General features: G+C 42.2%; 1 long non-coding RNA gene across 2 annotated transcripts in view; it reads right to left on the bottom strand.

The window, feature by feature from the left end:
* The window catches only part of LOC309535210, a 170,613-nt gene that overhangs the window by 84,556 nt on the left and 68,933 nt on the right, over positions 1 to 17,124 (bottom strand). The window contains exon 3 of one of the 2 annotated variants that reach the window (XR_014221119.1): positions 1,173 to 1,495. The exons of the other annotated variant lie outside the window; for it this stretch is intronic. This is a non-coding gene — a long non-coding RNA (uncharacterized lncRNA). Of the gene's footprint in view, positions 1 to 1,172; positions 1,496 to 17,124 lie in introns of those variants that run through there. 2 annotated transcript variants of the gene reach the window in all.

Below are 17,124 nucleotides of genomic sequence, written 5' to 3'. Positions count from 1 at the left end.
GGTTTGCATATTGTTTCAGGAAGCACGAATTCTCAAATTATGAAGCAGCAAGTCTTCTTACGGCAGGGGTCGCCAATGTGGTGCCCTGCAGAAGTTGTTTTGCTACATCAGCCAGCCTGTGCAATGGTCAGGGATGATGGAGACTGTTAGTCCACCAACATCTGGATGGCACTACATAGGTTACCCCTGCCCAAAGTCAAGACAGTGAGTATTTCATGCCTCCTTTTCCTGAAGGTCAAACTAGGTTTGCATTCAAACAGCACTTTCTTCCAATGTTTCCTTCTCTGGTAATTTCCATGTTTTATATAATCTTTCACATGGCACAAAGCCACTTCTGGAGAAGTTATGGAATCCAATGGAATTTTCAAATGACAGTGATGTGGGAATGGTGACTTGTAAGTAGGTGGGGTGGGATTCATTTAATCCACAATTCTAGTTAAACCCCATACTCTGCAGCTCCCAGATTAAAAAAGGAATCAGAACACAACCATCCTGTGGATTTTCCACTCCTAATTTTGCAATATACAGGTGGTGATTATTTTGTGTAGGGGTTCCGTTCCCAGCCCCCACGTGCATCAGCGGAGCATGCATGTGCCCAACCCATCACCTTCCAGGTCCAAAGGGACCCATGTGTCTACGATCATGCACCACATAAAATGGTTGCCGCCTGTAATTTTCAGCTCAAAACAATGTACCACGATGCATTAAAACTTGCATTTTAGTACAAAATACATTTAGAAATTGGAATAAATGTATTTTGTTTTAGAATATGAATTAAATATGGATTTTTGTATGCTTTGCTTTTTGCTAAAAACAAACAAACAAGAGCCACCTATTAAAGGGAAAGGGGGAACAGGTTTATGAATACATAAAGGTTTATGAACACATAAAATTGACATGGACCCAGAAATAATCTGCCTCATCCCGTCCCCACTTGAAAACCACCTCTAAGCCTCTCAAAGTGGGACACATCTCCCACTTGAATAATTGTTGCTTGTGTTTACCTCTGATGCGTACTCACCCCTTTATTTATATCACTTCATCGATCATGGTGGAGGTTTTTTATTTTTTTTATTTAATAAGGCTGAGCCAACATTGTGCAATAATCAGCATTCTAGCTGAAACTGGAAATTACTCTTAAGACAATGCAATTTCCAAGAGGCACAGTGTTTCCGTCTCCATACCGTTAGGACTGTGGCTAGTTTCTCATTATAAGTTCCATCTTCACAATCCTCCAAGCTTCGGTAAAACTAATTCTATTCATTTGAAGTTGTACTGGCTTGCTACTACCTCAGGGTAGAGAATTTGATGAAAACCTGTCATGGTTTTGACATCTGTTCGGCAAAGTGTAATGAGTTAACAGAAGATGTAAATGCACAGTGCCAACTTCAAGATTGTGGCAGGAGGGGGCTGTTCTTTGGGCAAAGCATCTTCAATGGACCCCTCTATTCTGGGAGATACTTTTCTCATGCTGTCTCGGACATTTTTTGGTGTCCTGTATAAAGTGAGAAGGGAGGAAGAACTGTTGGTGTAGCAGGCCTTCCGCAAGGCTCGGGTGCCTAGCAACTTTTTGACCTCTTCACCCACTGAAATCTGATGCATACAAACCACAAAGATTTGCAGCAACGCACTTCAGATATACAGTTAATATAGAAGGGGTTACTGTAAAATTAACTGATGATATAATCAAATCAGCTGTTTAATTTCTTTATACAAGTCTGGGAGAAGAAGAAAATATATACGTATGCACAGTTGTATGAATAGATCGCCCCCCCTTTCTCTTTTAAACGTGAACCTTTCAAATAAAAATTGAATTATGCAACAATTATTGCAGGCTGCTTTTCTCAAAATGCTACCATTTATAAAAATGCAAGTATAGGCTAAGGCCTATAGGTGGCAACATTGAATAATTTTTTGCAAAAATGCTTACCTTCTACAGCTGCCCTTAATTAAAGTTTTATATATTTATATGAATTATCTTTCCCCTTTATTTTCAGCAACCTTGAATACATATGTTTCAAAATGTTTGCTTTAAAAAAAAAGAAAATAGGTTGCACAAATAAAGTATACAAATGTAAGCACCCCCCATTTTCCATTTAAAAGCAGAATAAGGCTTTATCTGCTGTAGGTTTTTTGTCTAGACCGTACATTGATAGACCTATTTAATTCCAACTCCAAATCTGTTTACTCTTTCAAGTGGAAACTTGGTTGTATACTCAGTCATTTCACCTGTATTTAGGGAAGGCTTTTGTTTTGGAAAGTGATGCATTCATCAGGTAACAAGACATGACATTATGTGTATTGTGCTCAGTTTCTGCAGAGTCTGAGCACAATACAGAGCGTCAGGTTATAGCCATGGTGGTGTACATTGAAGGAGAGCTTAGGGTCCAGAAAACAATTATACCGGAGGAATGTTATGCTGGGTACCAAAATAATGTGATGATATTTTTAAAATAAGTTGTTGTTCAAAAGCTACTCAGTTCAGAGATGGAGAACATGTGACCCTCTGATCTCATTGCAGCCCACCACCCACAAATTGTGATGCGTCAAATTATTCACAGCACCCTCCTGTCTCCTATTTTTGCAGTCCCAGCCAGCCAGCAAAACCAGCTCTATCCAATCCCTTGTGGGTTGGTAGATCACAAACAGAGCAGATGACATGGTGGGGCAATGGTCTTTCAAGCTCAGTTTGTAAGTCTTTGCGTTGTAATGACCAATCCAGCACAGTAGGGGCAATTTCTTTTGGGGTGCTCTCGTGCTGTGGATTCTTACTCCCTTCTTTATGGGGGAAGTAATTGGTGATTTTCTTCCAGTTTCCCACCTTCGAAAGGGAGGGTTGTTTTACAAGCAAGGTTTCATGCTCGCCCCTTATCTCGGTGGGCCTCTAGGGTTTCTGCTCCCTTTTCCGTCTTTAGTTCTCAGCTTTAAGGCTTTCAACGCTCACCGTGGAAATATTTTTGGAAAGGGGAATAATTTACCTCAGCCTTGATGATACAGCGTGTTCGTGCCTCCCTTCAATGGATGAAAGCTGTGTGTTAGATGCAATGCCACTTGCCTGACCTCCCTATTAGAAGAGAGAGTGGTGGAGGTGGTAGAAGGTCAGCACGGTGCAAACACACTGGGAGGAGCATCACATTTGCTCTGCCAGCGCACTTGCACTGCATGAACCTCCCCACCTCCTCACCCTTCCCAGCAAGCAGCAGTGACTCAGCTGTCAGTAGGTCATGTGACCTCCCACCTGCCATGCTGTGCACTACTGATTACAAATGACGTAAGCCTGAGATGCACCATTTTGGGGGATACTTAAGACCTGTTTGCCCCAAGGGAAGACAGAAGATAAATCCATTTGAAAGCCATCAACAGGGGCCACCCAGAGCATAAGAAATAAGAAGAGTTCTACTGGATCAGACCAAAGGCCCATCTGGTGAGATTCCTGCCTTGATCCTTCTATTCTATGATTCTATTCTAGGCTTCTATGATCTAGTCCAGCATTCTATTCTCACAGTGCCCAGCCAGATGTCTATGGCAAGTATGCAAGCAGAACCTGGAGTATGGCAGAAATGTGATATATGAATGCAAAGAAGAAGAAAAGAATAATGGTCAACTTAAATAACACTTTCCCTTCACTTGATAACTCATTGAGAATTAGGAGCTTTTGACACTTCCTGTTCTCTTATAAGCATCCTTCGGGTTTTATACATGACCAGGGAATGTAAGGATGAATAGGGAGTGGGGAAGCATGTATGCTTAAAAGAATCTGCATTGTCAGGAGCCCCAAAGAAGCAGTGTTCCCAGTCAGGTCAAGGCTTCTAAATGTATTCAGTCAACACATGTGGGATGGTGGGGGATAAAACATGCAGGGACCAGCATGTGCAACGGCACTGGATTAAGACTTGTGTTGGTGCCCCCTACTCCTGTTTCCTCTCTCTGTTCTATCATGATGTCTGAATAAGGCTATGGTAGTAGCAGTGTCAAAGGTAGTCTCCTGATAATGGACATGGTCCATCTGGATTGTTCTCCTGCACCAGCTTGATTGGGAATGTACTGTGTCGCAGATCTTAAACACTGCACAGATTGAAGTGACTGGAAGCATAAGAACGGACTCATTTGGAAATGAAACATTCTTCAGGCCCATAGAAAATATTATTTAAACTTTTCCTGGAAGAACGTCCCTTCAAAACAAAATTAAAACATCAAAAACATCCTTACTGTATCTTGCGCTGTCCAGCATTTTGCAAAATATGAAACCATCTGAACAGACCTACAAGCAAAGGTCTCTTTCCCTCAGGCCTACTTTCCAGCCTCCAGGCTGCTTGCTCTCCCTTCAGCTGAGCCATTTACTTGCATTGCTCTCCCTGTGCCATTCAGAGAGCCAACTTAACTCCATTTGCATCTTCACTCCACCAAGTTTGGGAGGCAAAGAAACAAAGACAACTCCTTCCAAAATGGAGATCGCAACCCAATACTTCTCACATGATCCCAGGTTTACAACCCTCACATTTTAGCTACCAGAGAACAGCAGTCAGTCAGTTAATCATGCTCAGAATCCTTTAGAAAAACTCTTGTGGAAAAAACCAATGTTACTAATACACATATAGCCATTTTCCATTTTAAACCTTTCATTAATACACATACACTTTTCATTTCTCTGTGAATTAAACCATTAACATACAGTGGTACCTCCGGTTATGAACTGAATTCGTTCCAGAGGTCTGTTTGTAACCCGAAACCATTCTTAACATGAGGCGCTCTTTCGCTAATGGCGCCTCCTGCTGCTGCCGCACCACCGGTGCGCGACTTCCACTCGCATCACGGGGCAAAGTTCACAACCGGGAGCATCTACTTCTGGGTTAGCGGAGCTCGTAACCCGAAGCATTGGTAAGGAGGATGGTACGTAACATGAGGTTCCACTGTACTGTAGTAATGGCAGTGCTCTTGTACAGCTTCCCTTCAGCACTGAGAGGCTTGTGTAAGAGTATGTCTAGGCCAATCATGCACAAGAGTTTACTGACCTGATGTGGGTTGGGGTTCAACCCTTTGGGGAATCTTCATTGTCACTGGAGGCATTTCTCTGGACACCCTCACCATCAGAGGTGAGGTGGTGGCAACTGGAGAGTGGCCTTTCCAGGTGCCCTGATTGTGGAGTTCTCTCCAAAAGATTTGTCTTCCTCCTTCTCTGAGGCCATTTTGCCACCAGGTAAAGGCCTCCTCACCCCAGGCTTTTAATTCCTTCATTTTTAACTTTTTGCATTTTGTAGTATCTTTCTAGTACATTTTGTTGCGAGCTGAACTGAAAATATTTGCATTGAAAGGCAGCATATAAATCACAGAATCATAGAACGGTAGTTAGAAGGGACCCTGAGGGCCATCTAGTCTAACACCCTGCAATTCAGGAATCTCAACTTGATCATCTATGAAAGACGATCATCCAACCTCTAAACCTCCAAGGAAGAGAGTCCACCACCTGTCAAGGGAGTCTGTTCCAGTATCAAACAGCTCTTACTGTCAGAAAGTTCTTCCTGATGTTTAGTAGGAATCTCCTTTCTTGTAACTTGGATCGATTGATTCGGGTCCTAGTCTCCACAGCAGGACCAAAAAAAAAAAAAGTTAAGAAAAACAAGCAATGAGGGGGACTTCCGGAGGCGGCGCGAAACAGCAATGGCGGTCCTCTTCGGTCTCTGAAGAGGGGCTCCGCAGGAAAGGATCGTGCGCTGCGGCACAGCGGCGATCCACTAAGAAAAACCATGGGCAGAGTGAGCTCATGGCCGTGGGACTCGGCGGGCACCTGGAGCGACCCCCAAAACGAAGAAGGGACCCCGTAAGGGGCTCCGGAAGCGCGGAGGGGAAGCGGTGCTGTGAGTTCATCGCTCTTTCTGCGGGAGCGAAGCCGCGTGGCTGCTGCTGATGAGCGCTGACCTTTCTTCCTGGAACATTGGATACTAAATTACCTACTCGTGAGTAAGGGCTACTCTTTTTGGGATTACAAATTCTGAATTTGGCTGAAAGCGGGGGATGAAAAACAGGAAGTCCGTCTCTCGGCAAATGCTTAAAGATCAAAGGCAAAGAAACTGACAAGCTGGAAGCAATTCAAAGGGATTACAAATTTGGAAGTATCGTGCATTGGCGGAACTGGCAATTGAAAGAGTAAAGGCAAGTTTCTTCTTTCTTATTGTATTGATTTAACTGGAGACTCTCTCCTCTCTGTGGATTACAAAAGTTTAAGACCCAAATATCGGGCTGACAGAATGAAAGAGAACTGTCATTGTGGAAACTGTATCTAAAATAGAAACTGTTACATTTGGGCGCTCTTGGAAGATACAATTAAGAAACGGTAGCTGGCACCTTTTGGATGAGACTTTGTGGCAACTCGAGAAATGCTCTGTAAGTTAAAACTTTAAAAAAAGTTTTGAAGGACTATTGTTAAATTTTCTGGGATCGCAGGGACTTTAATGGCGGACAAATTTCTTTCTTTCTTTCCTGAACTGTAATAATACTCCCTCTAGTGGAGTTTGGGATTTACAAGTGCCTGGGAACAAACTTTATTTTGACTCTCTGCTGTCTTTTTATCTACACTGGGGGACTGCCTTTCCCATGGGAAAATAGACAATTTGACCTTGATCCATAGACAGGTGTGGAATGAGTGGCCCACCGAAAACAAGATCTGCAAAAACGAAAGCAGGGAAAGCTCAACTTGTGCAAACAACTTTGACTACTCAGTCACGCAGATTATCTGTCCCAGCTGTATTAGAGGAAGCTGAACAGCCAACAACAGAGGATATGGCTACAGGAGGAACTGATATTCTTTTAAAAGAAATGCTAGATCAATTTGCAATTCTAAATAAGAAGGTGGATGATCAAACGGCAAAAATCGACCTAGCCACATCCTCTATTACAAAATTGTCTGAACAAGTGGCACAACACTCACAAGCAATTGGAAATCTTAAAGAAGCAGTTTCTGAGAGTCGGAAATTGGCTGAAGCTGCCAATTTAAAGGCAGATCACGCAAATCAGAAAGTTGAGGAAATAAAAGGGGAGGTAGGGCCACTACATAAACATATCAGTGACCAGCAGGCCTACCTGTCTATGGTGGAACTGAGAAATCGGGAAAATAATTTGAGATTACGATCTATCCCAGAGCTTGAGAAAGAAGATTTGATTGGCTATTTGACAGTAGAGTTCTCTAAGTTCTGGGGTATAAAAGTAGACAAAGATTTTAAAATAACAACTGCATTTAGACTGGGGAGAGTAACAAGGAAGGACACACCCAGGGATTGTTTGATCATTTTGAGATCCAAACAGGAGAGAGACAAAATACTGGACCTTCATTTTAAGAAATCACTTGAGATCCAAGATAAAAGAGCGGAAATCTACAAGGATATACCAAAACAACTTTTGGACCTCAGAACTGTATACACTGATCTAGCAAGATTACTGAGAAGCAACGGGATACCCTACAGGTGGGAGTTCCCTCAAGGCTTATCTCTCAACTATAAAGGAAAGAAAATTAAAATTAAAACAAAAGAGGATAACCAGAAGTTCCTGCAAGACCACGGAGAGGACCTTCAGAAGGGAATAGCGGCTCCTTGGCCTCTACCACAGCCTGGAATAGAACCATCACCTTCTCCCTCGGGTCCGGAAGAAAAGGAGGACACCCCATAAAGAGCAACAACAGATTGATTCAGGATGTCTCTGCAGCTGTACAGTTGGAACATTAATGGCGCAAATTCCCCGGGAAAAAGGAAAAGGATTTTTCATATCTTGAAAAAAGAACATTTGGATATAATCTGTTTGCAGGAAACACATGTGACGAGACTCCATAGGAAAGTGTTAATTAACAAAAGACTGGGCCAAGAATTTATCTCATCAGACAGAGTTAAGAAGAGAGGCGTGGTGATCTACGCAAAGGAGAACCCGTCACCGACATTTTTGTTTAAAGATGAACAAGGACGAATCCTGGCAATTGAAATACAAACTCAAGGAGAAAAAGTCTTGATATTAGGAATTTATGCACCAAATGAGGGGAAATCGGAATTCTACAAGAAGCTGCATGAGATATTGCTGGACTATCTGGACTACTCTAACATCATAATGATGGGAGATATGAATGGGGTGGTCTCTACCCTTATGGATAAGTCTCAAAACCAAAATTTAACTAAAGACGGCAGACTACCTAAAACCTTTTTTGAACTGACAGACAATATGGATTTGATTGATACTTGGAGGACAAGGAACCCTCTAGGTAAAGAGGGAACTTTCTTCTCTGAGGCCCATCTGTCATGGACAAGAATCGACCAAATCTGGACAACTAGAGGGCTGGCACCTAAGATTACAAGAGTGGAAATCTGCCCAAAGACCTGCTCCGACCATAACGCCCTGAAAATGGAATTGAGATTTACCCCAGCCGGTTCCTTCAGATGAAAAATGAATGACAACCTGCTAAGAGATCAAGAGATCGTAAAGAAGGCCCAAAAAGCTTTAAAGGACTATTTCAAAATTAATTTGAACACCTCGGTGGAAAAGAGAATAATCTGGGACGCAAGTAAAGCTGTAATGAGAGGGTTTCTGATACAACAGAATACGATCAAGAAAAAACTCTGGAATGGAAAAAAGGATAAGATATTGGAGAAGATAAGAGACGGAGAGAAAAAATTGAGATCAAAACCAAAATCAAAAGAGATTTTGAGAGAAATTAAATTCCATCAATCACAATATATGAAATTGATAAATCAAGAAGTGGAATGGAAAATTAAACAAATGAAACAAAGATCTTTTGAATCAGCGAATAAATGTGGAAAACTGCTAGCATGGCAGTTGAAGAAAAGACAAAAATTGAACTATGTTACCAATCTAGAGGTTGAAGGGAAAAATATTCAGAAACCAGGTGAAATTAGAAAGTGTTTCCAGAAATATTTTAAAAAATTATACACGCAAGGGCCCGAGGAAGTGTTTGAGATGGATCAATTTTTAAAAGCCAATGGTCTACCAGAACTATCTCAGGAAAGGAGATCAATCTTGAACCACAAAATAACACAACAGGAAATTGAGGATGCCATTCAGAATATGCAGTTGGGCAAATCTCCAGGCCCAGATGGACTTACCTCCAAGTATTATAAGATATTAAAAGACTATCTGATACAACCATTAATGGAGGTCTGTAACCAGATTATGGATGGAGGGAGAGCACCGGAAACGTGGAAAGAAGCTTTCATTACTTTGATACCTAAAGTGGAAACTGAAAAGACTCAGCTTAAGAACTACCGTCCCATCTCACTCCTAAATGTGGATTACAAAATATTTGCAGACATTTTGGCAAGTAGACTTAAAAAGGTATTGAATGAAGTAATTCACAAGGACCAGGCAGGCTTTCTCCCAGGCAGACATTTGTTTGACAACACCAGGAATATTATTGATATTCTGGAACTTTTGCAAACCAATATTAACACTAAAGCAGTGTTAATTTTCATTGATGCGGAGAAGGCCTTTGACAACATTTCCTGGAAGTTTATGAAGAAAAACTTGGAAGGGATGGGAGTGGGACGGGGGTTTGAAAATGGTTTAGAAGCAATTTACTCAGAACAAAAAGCTAAGTTGATTGTGAACAATGTGGCGACAGAAGAGTTTCAAATTGAAAAAGGAACACGGCAAGGGTGCCCTCTCTCCCCCCTATTATTTATTTCAGTCCTGGAGGTGCTTTTGAATATGATTAGGAAGGACCGGCAGGTACAAGGAGTACAGGTCGGAGCGAAACAATATAAACTGAAAGCTTTCGCAGATGACTTGGTTTTAACATTACAGGAGCCAGAATCTAGTACAAAAAGAGTCTTAGAGTTGATTCAGGAGTTTGGTCGGGTGGCGGGATTTAAGTTGAATAAACAAAAAACCAAGGTACTGGGAAAAAATTTGACAACTTCAGAAACAGATGGATTTCAGAGGGAAACAGTGTTAAATGTGGTTAAAAAAGTGAAATACCTGGGGGTTAACTTGTCTTCCAAAAATTTAAATTTATTCAAAGATAATTATGAAAAATGCTGGTTAGAAGTTAAAAAAGATCTAGAAATTTGGTCAAGACTGAAACTTTCCTTATTGGGCCGAATAGCAGCTATAAAAATGAACGTTTTGCCAAAGATGTTGTTTTTGTTTCAAACCTTACAGATCGTGGACAGAGTGGAATGTTTTGGAAAGTGGCAGAAGGATGTCTCAAAGTTTGTTTGGCAGGGCAAAAAGCCCCGAATAAAGTTTAAAATACTAACTGATGCAAAAGAAAGAGGGGGGTTTGCCCTGCCAGACTTAAGGTTATATTATGAAGCTGCAGCCTTCTGCTGGATGAAAGATTGGTTGTTACTAGAGAACACTGATGTCCTAGATCGGGAAGGGTTTAATAATTCGTTAGGATGGCATGCGTATTTGTGGTACGACAAGGTAAAAACACATAAAATGTTCAAAAACCATATTGTCAGAAAAGCAATATTTATTGTCTGGACAAAATATAAAGACTTGTTAGAAAGTAAGACCCCGAGGTGGTTATCACCAGTGGAGGCCAAGGCTCGGAAAAAACCCAATATGGAGGCCGGCTGGCCGACATATGGGGAAATAATAGAAAAAATTGGAGACAATTGGAGGTTACAGAGTTATGAAAGACTATAGAATAAGGTGCAAGATTGGTTTCACTATGCTCAAATTCAGGAGGTGTTTAAAATGGATAAAAAAACAGGTTTCCAGGTGGAAAAATCGAAACTAGAGACAGAACTGTTAGAACCAAAGACTAAGCTATTATCAAGAATGTATAACTTGCTGCTTAAATGGAACACTCAGGATGAGACAGTTAAATCAGCCATGATAAAATGGGCTCAAGACATTGGGTACAACATTATGTTTGAAGACTGGGAAAAGTTATGGACCACCGGTATGAAATTTACGGCATGTAATGCCTTGAAAGAAAATATTATGAAAATGATATACAGGTGGTACATGACCCCAGTCAAGCTTGCAAAAATATACCATTTGTCGGACAACAAATGTTGGAAATGTAAGGAGGCTGAAGGGACATTCTTTCACCTATGGTGGACCTGTCCAAGAGTGAAGGCATTCTGGGAAATGATATATAATGAGCTAAAAAAGGTGTTTAAGTACACCTTCCCTAAGAAACCAGAGGCCTTCCTACTGGGCATTGTCGGCCAGAAAGTGTTAAAGAAGGACAGAACGTTTTTTATGTACGCAACTACAGCAGCAAGAATTCTTATTGCAAAGTACTGGAAGACACAAGATTTACCCACACTGGAAGAGTGGCAGACGCAATTGATGGACTATATGGAATTGGCCGAGATGACTGCCAGGATCCGAGATTTGGGAGAAGAAGCAATGGAGGAGGACTGGAAAAAATTTAAGGACTATTTGCAAAAGCTTTATAAATTATATGAATTATAAGAACTCGCATGATTTGGAAAGATTAGCTCCAGCAATGAGAGTGGATGACATATGAAACTAAATAATAATTAATGAAAGGATTAATGTTTAAATGTTGAAAATGATACCATATTTGTTTTTTTAGAATAAATTGATAATAAGTAATTTAAACTAAAACACAAGTTTTTGAAAGCATAAAAGAAACGCATGAAATAAGGTTATAATTTGCTGATATTTTTATTGTCAAGAATGCATTGTGGGGGAGATGTGGGGAAGTCCGATAGAAGACTGAAATAAGCTTTGAAGTGTTCTATTTTTTCTTCTTTTCTTTCTTTGTCTGTTGATGTTTCTTTGTATAATTGACTGTATATCTTTATCTGGGAAAAAGCAATAAAAATATTTTAAAAAAAGAAAGAAAAACAAGCAATGAAATCTTGGGCTCTGGGATATAAGTAACACTGCTAGAGCTGGACATCAGATTCTGGGAAGCAAGAATGAAATGGCAGGATGTCAAATAAGAGCAACTTTGTGAAAAGACTTTGAAGTGCCAGATCAAGTTACATTATAGAAATAAAGGATGGCATGATAGCAGCCTGGGAGTACTCAAAAGGAATTAAAAATAAGCAATTGAAAGGATATGTAATAGCACTTTTTTTGGGTAGAATAATACAGACACCTGTAGCAAATATGGCTCTAAATTATAAGAGGGAAAGAGCCTTACAAGACTGCAATCCTATACCCACATAGGCTGCAATCCTAACTATGTATACATAGAAGTCCCATTTAATTCAATGGAGCTTACGCCCAGGTAACTGGGGTTAGGATTGCAGCCTTACCTGAGAGTATGTCCCACTGAATTTAATGGGATGTACTTTTGAATAGACTTCTTCTTCTTCTTCTTCTTCTTCTTCTTCTTCTTCTTCTTCTTCTTCTTCTTTTAATTTCTATACTGCCCTATACCTGAATGTCTCAAGGTGGTTCACATAAAGGATCACATACATAAAATCAAAATACAAACAACAACCCAATAAAAAACCCCCAAAGAGCCAGCATTTTAAAAAGGGTATAGGATGTAGATCAGGTCAGGCAAAGGCCTGGTTAAAAAGGAATGTTTTTGCCTGGTGCCTAAAGGTGTATAATGAAGGTGCCAGGCAAACTTCCCTGGGGAGAGCATTCCACAGATGGGGAGCGGCTGCAGAGAAGGCCTGTTCTCGTGTTGGCACCCTCCTAACATCTTGAGGAGGCACACAAAGAAGGGCCTCAGAAGATGATCTCAGGGTCCAGGTGGGTTAATATGGGAAAAGGTGGTCCTTGAGGTATTGTGGTCCTGAACCATTTAAGGCTTTATAGGTCAAAACCAGCACTTTGAATTGGGCCTGGAAACTAACTGGTAGCCAGTGCAGTTGTACCAGGATTGGTGTAATATGCTCAAACCCTCTTGCTGCAGTGAGCAACCTGGCTGCTGAATTCTGCACCAGCTGAAATTTCCGAACTGTCTTCAGAGGTAGCCCTACATATCACACAGTGTAGCAATCTAACCTTGAGGTTACCAGAGCATAGACAAGAGTAGTTAAGCTATCCCTGTCCAGATAAGGGCATAGCTGGGCCACCAACCAAAGCTGATGGAAGGCACTCTGGGCCACTGAGGCCACCTGAGCCTCAAGCGACAGCAAAGGATCCAGGAGTACTGCAATTATGGAACTGCTTCAGCTATGGAACTGCAGTGATGGCCACCACCTTGGAAGGATTTAAGAGAGAATCGTACAAATTAGTAGTGACCATGACTAGTAGCCACAAAGGCTATGTTCTACTGCCACTGTCGAACACATTACTGTATGCCTCTAAATATCAGTTGCTGGGAATGGTATGCAGGTGGGCAGAGTTGGTTGCCCTCAGGTCCTGATTGAGAGATTCAAACAGGCATCTGGTTGGCCACTGTGAGTATAGGATACCCAACCAGATGAGCCATTGGCTTGATCCAGCAGGGCTCTTGGTTGGACCACACCTGGAATACTGTGTCCAGTTCTGGGCATCACAATTTAAGAAGGTTGTTGACAGGCTGGAATGTGTGCAGAGGAGGGCAACCAAGATGATGAAGGGTCTGGAAACCAACCCTTACAAGGAACAGTTGAAGGAGCTACGTATGTTTAGCCAGGAGACAGAGAATAATAATAAATAAATTTTATTTATATCCCACCCTCCCCAGCCGAAGCTGGGCTCAGGGCGGCTAACAACAATAAAGTAGTACAAGATTCTAAAAATATTTCATTATAAAAATTAATTCAAATCAAATTGTTGGCAACCATTAAGCTAAAATTCTGTGGAGATTGCCAAAGGAGGGAGCCAGGCTGCGCCCTGACCAAAGGCCTGGTGGAACAGCTCTGTCTTGCAGGCCCTGCGGAAAGATGTCAAGTCCCACAGGGCCCTGGTCTCTTGTGACAGAGCGTTCCACCAGATCAGAGCCACGGCCGAAAAAGCCCTGGCTCTAGTTGAGGCCAGCCTAACTTCTCTGTGGCCTGGGACCTTCAGGATGTTTTTGTTTGAAGACTGTAAGTTCCTCTGTGGGACATACCAGGAGAGACAGTCTGATATGATAAAGGTAAAGGTACTCCTGACTGTTAGGTCCAGTCACGGACGACTCTGGGGTTGCACGCTCATCTCGCTCTGTAGGCCGAGGGAGCCAGCATTTGTCCGCAGACAGCTTCTGGGTCACGTGGCCAGCATGACTAAGCTGCTTCTGGCGAACCAGAGCAGCGCACAGAAATGCCATTTACCTTCCTACCTTGCACTTGATGTGCTTTTGAATTGCTAGGTGGGCAGGAGCTGGGACCGAACAATGAGAGCTCACCCCGTCGCGGGGATTCGAACTGCTGACCTTCCGATTGGCAAGCCCTAGGCTCTGTGGTTTAGACCACAGTACCACCCGCGTCAGCCATCTTCAAATATCTCAAGGGCTCTCACATGGAAGAGGGAACAAGCTTGTTTTCTCCTGCTCCGGAGGGTAGGACTCAAACCAATGGCTTCAAGTTACAAGAAAGGAGATTCTGATTAAACATACAGTAAGAGTAAGAGCTGTTCAACAGTGGAACAGACTCCCTTGGGAGGCTGTGGACTCTTCTTCCTTGGAGGTTTCTAAGCAGAGGTTGGATGGCCATCTGTCATTGATGCTTTAGCTGAGATTCCTGCATTGCAAGGGGTTGCACTAGATGACCTTTGGGTCCCTTCCAACGCCACAATTCTATGATTCTTCTTCTGCTCTTATGATTGCCAGCATTGGTCTGGTTCATTGTTGGTGCATGTATGTCACATCCCTTTCTCTAATACAACATGCTTCATGAAACCTTGTTCCAGTTCCCATGTTCCAGTTCCGAACCCCAGAATTTCCAACAGGCTTATTTTAACTTTGCTCTTACCCACAAACTCACATTGGTAGGATATCAAAGAGAAGCCTTAAGGAAGATTAGAGAGATAATCCTTCCATGCTGGGAGTTGTACTTCTCCAATTAAATGTCCATTGCAAGCAATGAAGAGCCTGGCACAGCTGACAGGGAAGGAAGATATCACTGAAGCTCTGGCTCTTGAGTGCTTTTCTGGAGTCAGTTTAAATTATCAGTTAATAGATAGCTATTACACACACTTCTCTCCTTCAGTGAAAATGTATGATGTATATTATATCAGCATCAGTCGTTAATGAAGTTTCATTAACACAGACAGTGCTATATTAATTGGAGCTGCATATTTAATTTTTTCCCCTTTTCTTTTCCTGGGGAGAACCTATCAAGAACATAGCCTTAAAAATGAAAGAAGAAAAGAAAAATCTGTCCCTTCCTTCCACATTTAAAATAAAATGAATACTTTTTTTTGTAGCACGTAAAGGAATTTCAGCAATTCAGCTCTAAACCTGTGCAAGGGATATTAAAGCTTTGCCATAGCATTTGATAAAAGCAGAGGTTTTGCATCAGGCCCATCTGCAATGACAGATGAAGGAGTTTCTCGTTGTTAAAAATGACTGCCACCAGTTGTGCTTCTCGACACAGACGGCAGCCATACGGGGAGAATTTGAGCACAATAAAAGCTACAAATTGTGTGTGTGTGTGTAGGGGGAGGGAAAGAACTGGAGACGTGATAGTCTCATTAAATAAATATGTCTGTCCTTGTTGGGGGTGGGGGGAAATAGATGTAATAATCAACACGGAAAGCTTGTGAGGCACATGCCGAATTTGTAAAAAGGCAGAATTGCCCCAGGGCTGAGACATCCACATATTTGCTACTCTCATTAGCTATGTGCCAGGGCCAAATGGCATGTGATGCTAAATCCCTAAGCGCAGGATTTTTCATTCACAAATCGCCAGTGGTGGTCCTTGATCCACCCTGGAACCCTCACATGGGGGGGGTAATCAGTGCTGTAGCTAAAGGGGCACTAGCCGGGGGCTTTGCCCTGGGTGAAGCCTCCAGAGGGGGCACCACTGAAGCTCACAACCTGTGTGTGTGTGTGTGTGTGTGTACATGTGCCAAACTGGCCCTCTGACCCAGGTGAAATAAAGCCTAGTTTCACCCCTGGTTTAAGGGTTTTTACTCATTGTAAGCTGCTCTGCCACCTCAATCCATGGGAGCTTTCCCTCTATGCCAGAGCTTTCCAAACTTTTCATGTTGGTGATACACTTTTTAGGCATGCATCAATTCGCAACACAGTTTTACTCGCAAACCGGAGGTTAAATCGACCCCTATCCAGCCCTGGGAGGAGCACAGGGAGCGTTCACTCGACACATCTACACACTGTAGCCGACACACTAATGTATCGCAACAGAGTTTGGAAAGCTCTGCTCTATGCCAATGATAGGTGAGATCCACTGATGCAGATCAGGGCCTCTCTATTTGACCTTCGAGATTCTCCCCCAGGCCACACACCTTCCTGACCCCACACATCATACTGCTGTCTCCTTGATGGCTCTTTGCTTGGCTGGGTTGTGTCTCTGATCAGGCTTCTTCTTTGCCTGGCTACAGGATATAGAGAGGGATATGCAGGTGTGTAGAAACTAGCATTTGCTGCTCTGTCCTCTTTTGTCTCTATTTTTTTGCCTCTGGCCCCACACAGCACTGCCATGTGGCCCCCAGAAAGTTGTCCAGCAGGGAATCATTCGGCAAATCTTTTTAAGAAGCCGTCTAAGCCAGTGGGCATCACACCTTATGGCCAAAGAATTCCAGAAGTGTTGTTGTTTTTTTAACTGCACGAGAAACAAAAAGATTAAGACTCTCCCAAGATAACTCAAAGAGTATATTTGCATGGCCATGTTTTCACACTTGATCATTACAATCATCACATCATCATCTAGGCATTGGGAGGTTTTCATTGTGTCAAGTCAGGAGGAAAACCATTCATTTGCCCCTCCTGAGTTTGTCAGTGGGTATTCTGAATCCACCCCAAGGCAAGACAAAAATTAAACGGCTGGCTGAATCCTTTTTTTTCTCTTATCACAGGCTTATCATTCAACTGAACAGCATAGGCACGACATGCTTAAAGGGTAAAAATTACATGTTTCAAAGCAGGCATCAAGTTCCCAACCTTGTGTTTGCCTTTTAACGGTTATGCAGAGGTCAGGAGAGGTGATTTGTAGGAAAGAATCAGTGAACAGGAGTGCATGCTTAATCCTTCCCACAGCCAACACTTTTGCAACTGTACTCTGGATTTTTTAAAATAAAAAAACCTGTTCCCTCCCCAGT

This window comes from Podarcis vaucheri (assembly GCF_965113315.1).
Source record: "Podarcis vaucheri genome assembly, chromosome: 6".
In the NCBI taxonomy this organism is placed as follows: Eukaryota; Metazoa; Chordata; class Lepidosauria; order Squamata; family Lacertidae; genus Podarcis; species Podarcis vaucheri.
Note: the sequence above shows the minus strand (reverse complement) of the source record. Positions and strands in the feature narration are given on the sequence as shown.